This window comes from Sinohyriopsis cumingii, chromosome 1 (genome assembly GCF_028554795.1).
Source record: "Sinohyriopsis cumingii isolate HCF-2022 chromosome 1, ASM2855479v2, whole genome shotgun sequence".
Taxonomy (NCBI): domain Eukaryota; kingdom Metazoa; phylum Mollusca; class Bivalvia; order Unionida; family Unionidae; genus Sinohyriopsis; species Sinohyriopsis cumingii.
Window position 1 is genome coordinate 109,283,691 of NC_142961.1, and position 13,748 is coordinate 109,297,438.

At 35.7% G+C, this 13,748-nt stretch overlaps 1 protein-coding gene and 1 long non-coding RNA gene across 23 annotated transcripts in view; one reads left to right on the top strand and one right to left on the bottom strand.

Moving 5' to 3' along the window:
• The window catches only part of LOC149807575 (single-stranded DNA-binding protein 2-like), a 202,057-nt gene that overhangs the window by 120,122 nt on the left and 68,187 nt on the right, over positions 1 to 13,748 (top strand). The window lies entirely within an intron of this gene.
• The window catches only part of LOC149807576 (uncharacterized), a 62,082-nt gene that overhangs the window by 45,872 nt on the left and 2,462 nt on the right, over positions 1 to 13,748 (bottom strand). For 3 of the 6 annotated variants that reach the window (XR_016422972.1, XR_016422965.1, XR_016422967.1), the window contains exons 2-3: positions 9,488 to 12,585; positions 2,477 to 3,905 (exon numbers count right to left, since the gene is read on the bottom strand). This is a non-coding gene — a long non-coding RNA (uncharacterized LOC149807576). The remainder of the gene's footprint in view (positions 1 to 2,476; positions 3,906 to 9,487; positions 12,586 to 13,748) is intronic. The other 3 variants (XR_016422966.1, XR_016422969.1, XR_016422971.1) reach the window with 3 other exon arrangements.

Sequence of the window (13,748 nt, forward strand, 5' to 3'; positions counted from 1 at the left end):
CCTGCTTCATGTCAATTCTGTGGAACATTAGTTCATAATAGAAAATGGCATTTATAGATACACCTGATATACAGGCTGGAAATTACTTACTGCATAAACCCATTAAATGCAACATTAGACTGAGGTTTGAATCAGTTGAGTCCATTGTGCAGGTTTGAATCAGTAGAGTCCATTGTGTCTCGTAAACCAATATAAAGGACACCGTAACCTGTAACACTGCAGGCCTAAATGTACTTTGTCTCGGATCAGAATACTGCCATTATGTGTGAATTCTATTTTTGACATCTGACATGTTATTGGTCAAACTTTATCGAGAATAAAATTTCTTTCAGTCAGATAACTGAATTTCAAACTTTTGTTGGAATTTGGTTTAGGTCAGTATTTGAAATCCGGGCCATGTAATGAAGATCTGTATAGCAACTTGTAGCATACATTGCATTATTAAAAGGCAATTCTTAGTTTGGGTTTGAACAATCTGACAAGTTATAGGATACATACAGTAATGTTCCATTGCCATGTCTCAATAATGCCTCAATGATGATAGCTATTTACATCTTTTAAACATGCTTTTACATCAAATAATTGTGGCATGCACACGTACAGTCCTAATTGTTTCACTTAGCTTGAATGCAAGTACATTTTTAGATAGAAACAACATAGAATTTATGGTGTTTAATGGCCATAGAAATCCGTGTTCAGGAAAATATATGACATGACAAAGGGTGGAGAGGTTCTTTGTTTTTTTCTTTTCTTTTTGAAAAGTAAATAAAATGGGGAATATTTAAAGATTATTTTTTATCAACAGTGCAGGATTTTCAAGAGAAGTTGCATTTTTAGATACATCTGTACCTATACAATGTAAAAAAAATGCCACTACATGAGCTTAAATTGCTTTTGTCAATAAATAATGGCTACTCTCATCTCAGAATCAGCACACTGAAGCTCATGAAAACTTACTATCTATAATCTCTGTATTTATGCTTGAAATCTGTATGTTTTTTGCAGCAATTATTCCCCATATTGTAGTAACTGTGAGATTACCATATTTATCTGATGATAGGACCATGCATGGTGATAAACACATTTTCCTACTCATCCAATGTTTAGAAACACTTGGGAAATAATTTACTAAAGAAAGCCTTGCATGATAAAATGCCCCCCCCCCCAACCCCTCAGAGTTTTTAGACTGCTCCCCTGTGTCATCAAAGATCCTACAAAGATTTTGTGTGTCTTTTGGTTACCAGATCTCTTAAATTGCAAAACTGGATAAATCAGTTATCTATCTAGAAACCATGTTCTGGAGCAGGTGTTGGGAAGCAATGGTGGCACTGCAGGCTCTTTGGAAAATCATGTAATATAAATTGTAGATTTGTGTTGCATGCACTGAAAATGATAATTAAATTAATGGGATTAATATGGCTTCTTCCGCAGTTGAGCGGACCTGGCACATCCATTCTAGAAGATTGCCGATGCCTGTGCCAGAGGGATATTGTTATGGAATTGTGTTCATTTCGGTGACAAAATTAATACATTCTGTAGCTAAGCGGAAGATTGAATCCACCAGCTGAATACAGTATTTCTTCCATGATAAGAATGGAGAACCAATCTGGTAAATTTGTCTCATTATTCGACAAAAATATCCATAATAAATAGTTACCAAAATTAAGTTTTGAGGAGGGGATTAGGGTTTGGTCTTGTATTTAGATAAATGTGGTATTTGAAAATTTAACAGTGGCTATTTAAAGATTTCAGTTTGTTTCGCTATGATGAAAATACTGTGCTGATATTCAGTTTAATTCACCAAGGAAATGGTAGCTCAGTAGGGGACTTCTAATCCAAGCGTTGCAGGTCCATTAGTTGCCCAGTCCAGCTAACGTCAGCCACCCTGGTGTGTCCTTAGAAGACACTTGGATCCCATTTCTTCTGCATGATATAGCCAGTAATGTGTAAGAAGTGCCTTTAAAACTAGTACTAAAATACATAAGACTTCTTCAACAGCTTCATATGAAATAACAGGCCAGTTGAATATACTGCGTGTATGAACAGTTGACTTAAATTGCATTAAAAATATTCCACTCCAGTGGCCTAGTAGTTGGAGTGTCCGCCCCGGATGCGGGAGGTCGTGTGTTTGAACCCTGGCTGAGTCATGCCAAAGACTTCTAAAAATGGTAATAACAGCTGCCCCCCTAGGTGCTCAGCATTAAGAGGTTAGTGTTAGGACTGGTCTGCCTGGTGTCAGAATAATCTGACTGGGCAGGACATCATGCTACATGTCTGCGGCATGATGCCCCAGTGCTAGACATTACTTTAAACTGTCACACTGCAGACATCATAACGATGTGACTGGAAAATTGTTAAAGCTACGTTAAAAATCTAAATCACGCACACACACACACGCATTAAAAAATGTGTGAACAGAGGACTTAAATTACATACAGATTGTATGAACCGAGGACTTCAATGAAAATGACCTTACCTTTTGCAGTGCTCCAGCAAAACTCTGTCTTTGCAGTAGATAAAATCTCACTTGCTAGGAAATCCAATCCCCATGTTTTATAACTCCCATCCATATTTCTGGCTACTGAAATAACGTATATGAACATACTGTATGTGTATTTAATTGTATATTTATGAACATTTTATTTGCTCACTGCATGAATTCCAGGCTAATTTCTTTGAATAATTCGCAGCATGAAAATGGAAATTCCAGACTTGTTTCTTTTAATAATTCCCTGTATGAAGATGGTAATTCCATAATTCATTTCTCTGAATAATTCACTGGATGAAGATGGTATTTCCAGATTCCATTCTTTGAATAATGCATTGCATGAAGATGGTAATTCCAGACTCATTTCTTGGAATAATTCACTATCTGAAAATGGTAATTCCAGACTCCATTCTTGGAATAATTCATTGCATGAAGATGGTAATTCCAGACTCCATTCTTTGAATAATTAATTCATTGCATTAAGATGGTAATTCCAGACTCTCCACTCTGAATAATTCACCAGAATTTTAAAGGATTGATAATAGGTAAGGACACTTGCACACATTAATAAAACATTTCATTGGTAGTTCTAGTGTGTTTCACTCCTAGGTTGTACACAAGCTCATTCTCACAGAAAAGCTGATTTTTTTTTCTTTCTATATATTGACCCACATGGAATATCACAGCTATCTCTTTTTACTTGGCCTTTACTCCTGCGTTTTTAATAACATATTCATTCTATTTGGCTTGGTTTACCCTTTCAAATTGAAAGATGAAAGCATTTGGTATTTCCTTTGCAAAATAGTGAGACACTTCAGCTGATGATATTTGCTCCTGTAATTGGAAGTTACTCTCACAGTATTCCTGACATCAAAGACAGCTCTATGAATATCAGGATTGCTGGCTGTAAAGTGGGGGGAGGTGGGGGGGAACCACTTTGAAAGATGCATGCAGGCTTTATACTTTATCCCAAGGCCTGGTTTGCCTTAGTCAACCTTGAAATTTGAATCTATCTGCCACAGAGACTCCTCCATTTTACAAATGAAATCTAAGTTGCCATGCTGCAGTGAACTGGTCTCTAATCATAGATAATGGGTTTGTGAATCAGATAGGTCAAAGCAGAGATAAAAGTGGTAATCAGTGAGCGATTGATGTGAGGATTAAGAAGTCTTAGTTTGATGAATTCAATATGACATTGCCTTGCTAATACTTCATGCTGTTGGCATTAAACTATGTGCAATCTTTATCTCAATATACAATGGTCCTTCTCAATAGAGCCATGGTAGCACAGGTGTTGGCACACTGGATTCACAAGCACAGTGGTGTGGGTTTAAATCCTATCATCAGATCAGCTCTTGGTCAGGACACTTTATTCCACATGACCTCGGCACTAAATTGCCTACATTGTGTTGTTGTGCTGCAAAACACAAAATACAACTCACTATAAGGGACCTCATTTCTACCATATGTACTCGCTTACGAGTCCAACTGCAAACTGTACAGACCCAGATCTGCCATCACATAATGCAGTGTCAGATCTGGGTCTGTAAAGTTTGTCAAGAGTAATCTAGAACAAACAACATAAACGCTGATCTGCAGGCACATTATGCTATGGCAGATCTGGATCTTTGTTGCTTTTAGTTATACATCCCATTACATTATGCCATGGTGCTATTGTGCAATATGAAGATAGTGACTAAATCTTTTTGTGACCCTCAAAGGGAGTTGGTTTCTATATATAAATGTATACTTCCTAAACAACATTGATCCTGATCTGCCATAGCATAATGCACATGCAGATCAGGGTCTATGACGTTTGTTTTGATGATTACTCCTAACAAACTGCACAGACCCAGATCTGCTGGTGCATTAGGTATGCAGATCTGGGTTCTGTGCAGCTTGCATTTTGATTTGTCTCATACGTGAGTGTATATTGTAGCCTTTAAATAAAGTAGCCCACAAAAAAAAGAGGAGAATAAACAAAACAAGGAAGATCTTAAAATACCTGCAAGAATTGTACTTATTCAAATCCAGTGTTGATAAATTAATGTGTGGAGGGAGTGTTCACCAAGTCTATTTGATTTCCATGTCAAACTTCATAAAGAGTAAAGATGATTTTGTCCTGTGTTTGAGGGAAATCACTTATCACTTGACACCTTGATGAATAACTGTTTGATAACAGTCCAAACATACATCCACTTTCCTAATGAATTAATTTTTTAACACCCCCCCCCTCCCCAACTCCATGTTTTATCTTTGACCTTTATGAGGCTTTTTTAGATGAAGCAAATAAAGATAGTAGTGTTTCAGAGTTTTGAGTCATTGTTTATTTTTGGTGCTTGATCAATGTAAAATTCTTCCCTTAAATTTGAGATGGAATTATGAATACCATTGAATTGGACCTACCATTGAATTGGGGGTGGGGTGAGATTTGAGAAAATGTCTGGCACCCAGGTGGCTTTGAAGAAGAAAAAACTTTTACTCATTTCCAAACAAAGCAGTATCTGGTATCTGGAGTTCATGCATTAGTGTACATGATGTGTGGAATATGTATTAAGTGGGTTGGCTATTATGGTCTGACAATTTAATTCAAGTAGGCTGGGAGAGCTACTGAGATTTTTTTAAACAGTATTTCAGCCCTTAAAATAGCTGAAAAAATATATTCTTGCTCTGATTTATATTAAAGAAGAACTAATTATATAAATTATACGTTGAAAAAAAAATATCTTGAGGTGAAAGAAAAAATGTTTCAAGAGAAGATCCCAGACCCACTCTGAAAATTAAATGGTCCAATCTCTTGGCCAATTTCCCTTCAGAGATTTCATGTTTCAGTTGTCAAGAAGACTGATAAATTACATTTCTAATAAATACATTTGAGATATATTTTGTTGTTAAGCTGCAAAGATTGTTTTTAAAGATTTCGCAGCCTTGCCATATAACTCATTCAGGCATTATTGTAGAGCATGACATACCAATGTTTTGTGATCTGACATTATGCTATGGCAGATCAGGATCTTTCATGTTTGACTAGACTTGTAAGCTTGTATATATAGTAATACAGTACCTTATTTCCTAAGGTAGTAAAACTACTGACAGACATATGACTACCATCAATATAGACTCAGATCTGTTGGTGTCAAATGCACAGCCGCTGGTGTATGTGGTTCGTGTCTAATTATCAGAATATAAAATATATTTAAAAAAAGATCTTGATCAGTAAGTGCAGCATGCACTAATTACACCATTTATAGTAATGCAAGCTACTTATGATCTGGAATACAGTACTTGACATTCTCTAGGACTGAGTCCAGAGGGAATCAGGCAATTGACTGACAGTCACATAGAAAAATGGCAGTTAAACATAGGTTGCAAGCAAAAATCCATTTAATGATGGGCAAAGCTGGCAAAGACTTCAAACTTGTTGCCAACATACTTAAATTAGTTTCATTTCTGGATGACTAACACCTTTATGTAAAATCTTCATTATTGATGCATTATTTGGAATTATTGTTTTAGCCCACCATAGCAGTAGCTTGACAAAGCAGTCATTTTGTTGTCTGTTCACACAGCTGTGTACACAATAGATTAATGTTACGATGGAAATGTTACTTATTTTATAGTGACATACAAAGCAGATTTGAAAAAAGAGATTCTCTTGATAGCTCTAATGGTTGTAGACCAGAAGAACTAATGTGATGGATTGTTGTCTGTCTGATGTGTGTCCATTCCATTAGGACAAATTTGTTACCAATACTCCTTTTAAATTACTTTGGAATTGCCACAAAACTTGACATGCACATTTGTCGCAATATCTAGTTGGTGCTGCTCAGACCACCAGGGCTGCCATGTTGAATATCTATATCACTATACATCTGGAAATCATATCATCATGGGTTTTTCACTAAAAGACTTCTTATGATATCTGCTTTATCGAAAAGGAAAATGACGCCAATCTGGTGATCAATGTGGCCACCATGGCAGCCATCATGAAAATCTTGTTCGAATTCCTGAACTGAATGGCATATCAACATGAGGTTTTCACGAGAAGACTTCTTAAAATGTCTATTTGGTCCTAAATGAAAATAGTTCTGAGTTGGCATCCAGTTTGGCTACTGTTGCATCCATTTTGAAAATTTTGTTATGATACTACTCGGATGGAAAGTCGTATTGATGTTGGGGGATGGGGGTCATAAGAATATTTATGTCAAGCTGGTTCTGTATGTTGCTGTACTGGCCTCAGATATGGCTGTCACAATATACAAATTGAAAATCTTTTCACTAATTCTCCTGAATGGATGGTCATATCAACATTGGGATGTTCACCAAAAGTGTTACAATTTGTCTTTAATGAAAATGGTGAAAATCTTATATTCAGTATGGCTACCACAGTGACTAATTTGAAAACTGTATAGTTTAATATAATCAGAGATTGTTTTTACACTCAGCAGTTGGAAAGTAAAACATAGTCTTATTTCTGGAAATTCATTTCGGTCAGTAGAGTGTCGTTCTCTTCAAGGGACTCTTGTTTTTAATGCACATTAATCTTACAACAGTATCAAGGTTTTTTTTTAAATGGTTTGGTAATGTTAAATGCTCTATGGAATAATTTGCCTTCATTCCTGAAAAAATAAAAATAGCCAAAATGCTTGAGGAGAAAAAAAATATTATGTCCAGTTGTACTTTGAGATTTTTAAATGCAGGAGATATTACATGTATGATTATGCTGAAAATAATCATAATGTCCAATCATCTTGTACTGTATAATGAGGTAGCATACACTGCAATAAAAAATTATAGTTGTACACTCCCTTAAACTCTAAGGAAAATAATTACCTTTAAAAAACAAACTTATTTCATTACATGTAGTGGTTCTTCTTGGTCACTTAATTCAGCCTTCAGAAACCCTTGTTCATTATAATTAATGGAAACCCTTTATTCAGTGTAATGTGCTTTTTTCTGTACCTTGTCATTTAGTCCTCTAACACTAGCTGTCATTTGTTATTGAAGTGATGGAAGTAATGTGGGGATGTTGGCTTCATTTAATAATGGTTGGCTTTGTAATCCTGAGAGATTTTAGCTCTTTGATTGATGAAAGTGTTACAAGAAGTTGGGTTTAAGGAGATTTCGCTGGCAGATTTCATGTCGAGAACAAGGAATATGTGGCTGTTAGGTTTAGTTATATTTTTTTTTCAGTAGGTTCTGTAAAACATTACTCCCCTTGACTTGACAACACACCCCCCCCCCTTTTATTTTTTTCTTTCTCATCAAGTGGTATTTCTGGCTCAGTCCCTGGATTGGGTGGTATCATTTTGTTTCCCAAGCATGTATATTTTAGGTGAGTATGTAATAGAGTTTAATCAAGTTCTGTGTACATTCACTTACGAGTCCAATTGAAAACTGGACAGACCCAGATCTGCTGTTGCATAATGCACCAGAAGATCTAGGTCTATGCAGGTTTTTTTTTTTGAGTAATCAGTAGAATAATCAGTATAGACCCTGATTATGCTGTGGCAGTTATGGTTCTTTGTTTGCTGTTTGGCTCTACTTATAAGTAGGTATATACAATATTCAGCAACATGCTAACTAAATTGCATCATGATGTGAGCATGTTCAGTGGCAATTTTCTGTTATCAACACCACTGGGACTATAACATGTTGGACTGGACAGTGGAGTCATAATAGAGAGGTTTATGGTAATCAACACCACTGGGACTATAACATATGTTGGACATGGACAGCAGAGTCATAATAGAGAGGTTTATGGTACAGTAGCCCGTTAAATTATCCAGACATAAATGTCCATATTATTCAAACATCCCAAGTGCAAATGATCTTTTAATTATTTACAGATCTGTCAGTTGTCATATTTGCCTTAAGATGTTGTATACATTTGTTAATTATTGTTCTCAAGTGTACAGATAATTTTTGGAAGTAAGACGTCACAGTACTTGTCAGTACTTACAATATGCAAAGTTCCAGTAAGAAACAGTTTCCAGTATGAAGTGTCAGAATGTCTTAGAACAAAATTGTATTTAATACAGTAGCAATCCGAACTTCTCATTGTACAAACTAAAATTTACCACACACCCCTACCCCTTTCCAATTTTTGGATTGCTAAGGTTATGCTGTATTCATATTTTTATATCATGAATTTTAATGCATTTTATATATCATGTTTTCTAATGTACGTTTTCATTTCACAAGATCTTGGGAATAGTCTAGACCGGAAGTGGGGGGTGGGTGTTGACAGGAGGCATAAAACCTGGAGCAAATCTTTAGCCAGAACTAGATGAATTTTGTCACTAGATGTTAACCACCTGAGTAGTCTCTAGTTAAGACCAAGAAGATCAACACTTAATTGACTGATTGCTTGCTTGATTGGTGGCAGTTCACCACACATTAAAGGGTCATTTCAAGCACAGGATAATGGTGTAAAGTGCTTTATCCAGAGACAGTATAACAGCTGACCCCATCAGGACAGGAGTTCAGCCCACCTCTTTCTGATAGCAAGTTGGGCACAATATATCTGTGCCACTGCAGCTCCCAGCCATCCAAATGATCTAAATTTTAATCTGCTTGCTCCTGAAGGCAAGAAGGAAACTAAGTCTGATTGGGATGGTCTGATAGTAGTAATATATTTATAATAGTATGAATATACCAATGCATGTGATAGTAATATTAGTATTTCATATATTGTAATAATGTAATTTATATTCCTTTGCATATGATAGTTATAAGAGTATTAATATACCCATGTATGTGGTTGTAATAATAGAATTCATATTCCCATGCATGTGATTGTAATAATAGTATTAGGTACGTTCCTGGTTTTTCGTCATTCTTTGAACTAAACATGAGCATCTGCATCGGAAAGTCTCCCTGTTGATGAGGGATATGTCACATGTATTCATTCTTCTAGGAATCAGAGATGGTTGATAAATATTTTCATTAAAAATAAGTTAAATTGGATATAATAGATGAACAAAGGAAAAAACTCACCACTGCTACATGTGTAGAAATCATTCTGGTTTTTCTGATGTGCTTGTGTGTTATTCAGATTGCTACCGGTGTACTCTGTCAATGGTTTTGATTATTTGTAATCCCCATTGATGGTCCATGTTCACAGGACATTCTCTTGTAGATGGACGCCAACTATATCTCTAATGACCGCCATAAATGCACACTGGAAACATCATTACTCTTGTCATTTGGCATCAGAGAAACAGTGTTATCTCTGAAAGCAAACTCATTAAGGCTCATTTAAAAGGAAAGAGATTGTTTGAATATTTATGGTGCAATTTTCAAAACAAAATTGCTGTAAATTATCCACAGCCTGCTGAGTAAATTGTGTTGATAAGCAGTACTTCACTAGTAGTCCAAACCTTAGATAAGCCCTTCCTCACAATACTCCATACCAAAACATTTTCCCATAACTACAACACCAGGAAAGATAGAGTAGAACTGTCTAATTGAAATAAATACTCGAGGGTAAATAGGTCCCTGGAATCCTGTAGGTTCACATAGTTGAAGAAATATCACATAAAAATCTAAATCATCCCAAATGAGAGCTCTGGTTGAAACACTACACTCATGAGGGATATAGGTAGGAAAGAAGTGCCTAGGGTTAGAAGCAGTTGTATTTTGATGTGTTTGTTTTATGACAGCTTGAAAAAACGTGATACCTTTATTGTTGGAAGTTGCCAGGATACCATAATATTGAATGTATTAACTTGATCTTGACATGAAAGAGATACCTTGCATTAAAAGTGGTCAATTACATTTGTGTCAGAGGTAATACACGAAAGAAGAGATAAGTTATTATGATCTACAAGCTCATTAAATTTGCAGGAGGAAGTCAAATTTCGCGGAACAGCTCCATGCCATCAGATTACAGCATGAGAGAGTCTTCATTTCTCAGGTTTTTTTTTTCATTGTCATGAGTTTTGACCAACTAACCAGCAATTTGCTGGACATTTTGAATCATTTTGCCAAGCTGTTCACAGTTTTCTATTCAGCTGAAGATGAATAAGTCAGATTTGGTAAAAAAAAGTGAAAATGGAAAAGGCTGATGGGTTAATATAGCACTGGAACAGTGGTTCTTAAGTTTCTAATGATTAAGTCTGCGTTCTGCCGATTTTGAATGCTTGAAATTCACAGATGATTGAATCGGGGGTTTTGTAGATGTTGAGCATTTGAAATTCACTGATGATTGCTTTAATATTATCTGAAATTTACAAAAATGGAAAATATTTTGGGGATGAGTCATATAAATAGAAAATATTCCCCACATCATCCATTTGGATGAGAGTGCACATCAAAATGTCGGTGACCTCATTTGAAAGCCATTAACCCACCCAATTTATTTAACAATATGAAGTCATGAAGGAAATGTTCAGTTATGAATTTGATGCAATAACAGACTTGCACTGACTGTATTTCGAAATCAACACAGTAGTGTGTTCATTTTTTTAGCCACACAGTTCACATTATTTTGAGAAGAAAAGCTCAGTTAATTTTAGATATTATAATTTACATGCTGAAAATCCAGGTAACCTTTGTACCCAGTCAGAAAAAAAACTTTACAGATCTCCCGCATCAAGGTAAATGCTTAGATTTAAAAAGACAAAACATTTGTATTTATACTTTGTTGGGGGTTACCTGGTGAGTTAATGTTATTGTCTATCAAGCATCTGTTCATAATTGTCAGTTACGACTTTTGTCTTTTTGTTTTTTAAAATAAAAATTTACTATCTTGCATATTTTTTACATTGAAGATTCTGGCTTCAAGGCCTTTGAATGCCGATCCAACAAGCCACTGTTTATAAAAACATAAAAACCTTTAAATAACTTCCCTAAACCAACTCGACAGAATTTGGCCAAATGATGCCAGTCTGCCATTACTTGTGGCTGCCAGTGAAAAGTGGGGGTGGGGGATTGAAATGACTTGCTCTTAGAAACTACTGGGCAGAATTGGACCAAATTTGACAGGAGGCATCCTAGCATAAAGGCCCTTCAAATGTTTTCAAAAATTGCTGACCTGCCATTAAATATGACATCAGATACTTGAAATAGAAAAAGCTTTAAAACAGCTTCTCGAAAACCACTAAACAGGATTGGACCAAATATGACAGGAAGGACTGCAGCATAGCGGATTTCAACTTTATACAAATGAAGCTGATCCACCGTCAGATATGGCTGCCATTAATTAAACATAGAAAACTGTTAAACTTTTTCATCTCAAAACCCCACTCGACAGAATTTGACCAAAATTTGACTGGAGGCATTCTGAAAAAGAGGACTTTAATTTTTTTTAAATAAATGATGTTCATCAGTCAATAAGTGTGGTGAACATTACTAATAATTGGAATTCCTTGAAATGATTAATCAAATATCGGTCAGCAGAATTTGACAGAATGCATTTAGGTCTTTAACATTTTGTACATGAGATGTTAATCCACTATCAGATACCATAAATACTGCTTGTAAGTCAAATCACACTGCTGACAACAAAGAACCTGATCAGCCATAGCATAATGCACATGTAGATCAGGGTCTATCTTGTTTGTTCTACTGATTATTCCTAACAAACTGCACAGACCCAGATCTGCTGGTGCATTATGCAATGACAGATCTGGGTCTGTGCAGTTTGCACTTGGACCCATCTTGTAAGTGAGTATAGACAGTTAGGCCACTGTTTCTAAAACCAGAAACACCTCTGCACACCGCAAGACTGCTGAACAGATTTTAACAAAATTTGACATATCCAGACACAGAGGAACTTTCTTTTTTAAACAATGCTGATCAGCAATCAGATGTGGTCACCATTACTATTCTGGAAACCTTAGAATGATTTCACAAAAATCGCTTGGCAGAATTCAACAGAACAGAATGCATTCTAGAATAACAGTGTGTCAAATTTGTACAATTGATGCCATGCTGCTATTAAATATGGACACCGTTATTCGAACCAGAAAAAAAAATCTTTAAACAAACTCAGAAACGGAATTTGACCAAATTTGACAAAGTGTTGGGGCATATTTTTTAAAAAAAATGTTATACAGATGATCCCAGCCTGGCATCAGATAGAGCCTCTGCTGCTGAAAGAAAAGGAAAACGTAACTATTTTATACCGCTAATTAGATTTGGACTAAATTGGACAGAATTCATCCAGACACATACAGGGTTTAAAATTTTGCATCAATGATGCCAAGCAGCCATAAAATATGGCAGCTGTTTATTGATAGAAAAAGATTTAAACGACAGCTCAAAATTTGCTCAACAGAAGTTTACCAATTTTGACAGAAAACACCTTGGCATAAAGGTGTTATAAATTTATCAAGGTGATGTCAATCTGCCATCAAATATAGCACTGGTGCACTTTACTCAAGTGCCTTGGTACTAAATAACTTAAATGTTTTCCTGTGGGAAAGAAGAAAAAAAAAATCCTACCATACTACACACAAAAAAGGGAGGAAAATAGTTGAAACAAAATTAAATGATTTCTCAAAAATCATTTAACATAATTGGACACGATACATTTCTTCAGAAAGCAACCTGACATAAAGGACATTCTGACTGGTACACTGATGCCAATTATTGGTGACATTATTAACAGTAGAGAAGGGGGAAAAAACTTGGCCACTTCTCAGAAACAGCTGAGAAGAATTTCAGCAAAGTAATTTCATCCATCAGACTAGTACACAGTGCATCCTTTTGATGAAAGTTGAAGAAATCCTCCTATTCTCAGTGAATATAAAAGAACCCATTTCAAGAGAATTAAAAATGGTACGAATGTAGACTTGAAGACGACCAAATGTTCAGCAAAACCAGCCAGACAATATGAAAGATATTTTGTTTCATTTCTCAATTCACAGATGACAATTTGGGAAGTTTATTTAAACTCGGGGGGGGGGCAGAGAATTTCTGAACTAGGAAAGATGATTATAATTAGGGCTTAAATTGAGGTGAGCACCAGAGAACATGACATTAGCATGGCAACACTAGTAAATTTTATTACAGCAGAGAATCATCTCCAGCTTCCATTTTCCTCCAGAATACTATTGGGCAGAAAATGCCATTACTAAGGAAGTGATAGATGGGAACATCAGGGGAATTCATATCTCCAGTGAGCGGTGACTAGACTGCAACATCATTTTGGAAATTTTTAAGCACCATTTTCATCACTAAAGACTATTAAAAAATATTGGTATTTCATTGTCTTGTAAAATTCCTAATATTGTTTCTCACAGTTTGGAAATTG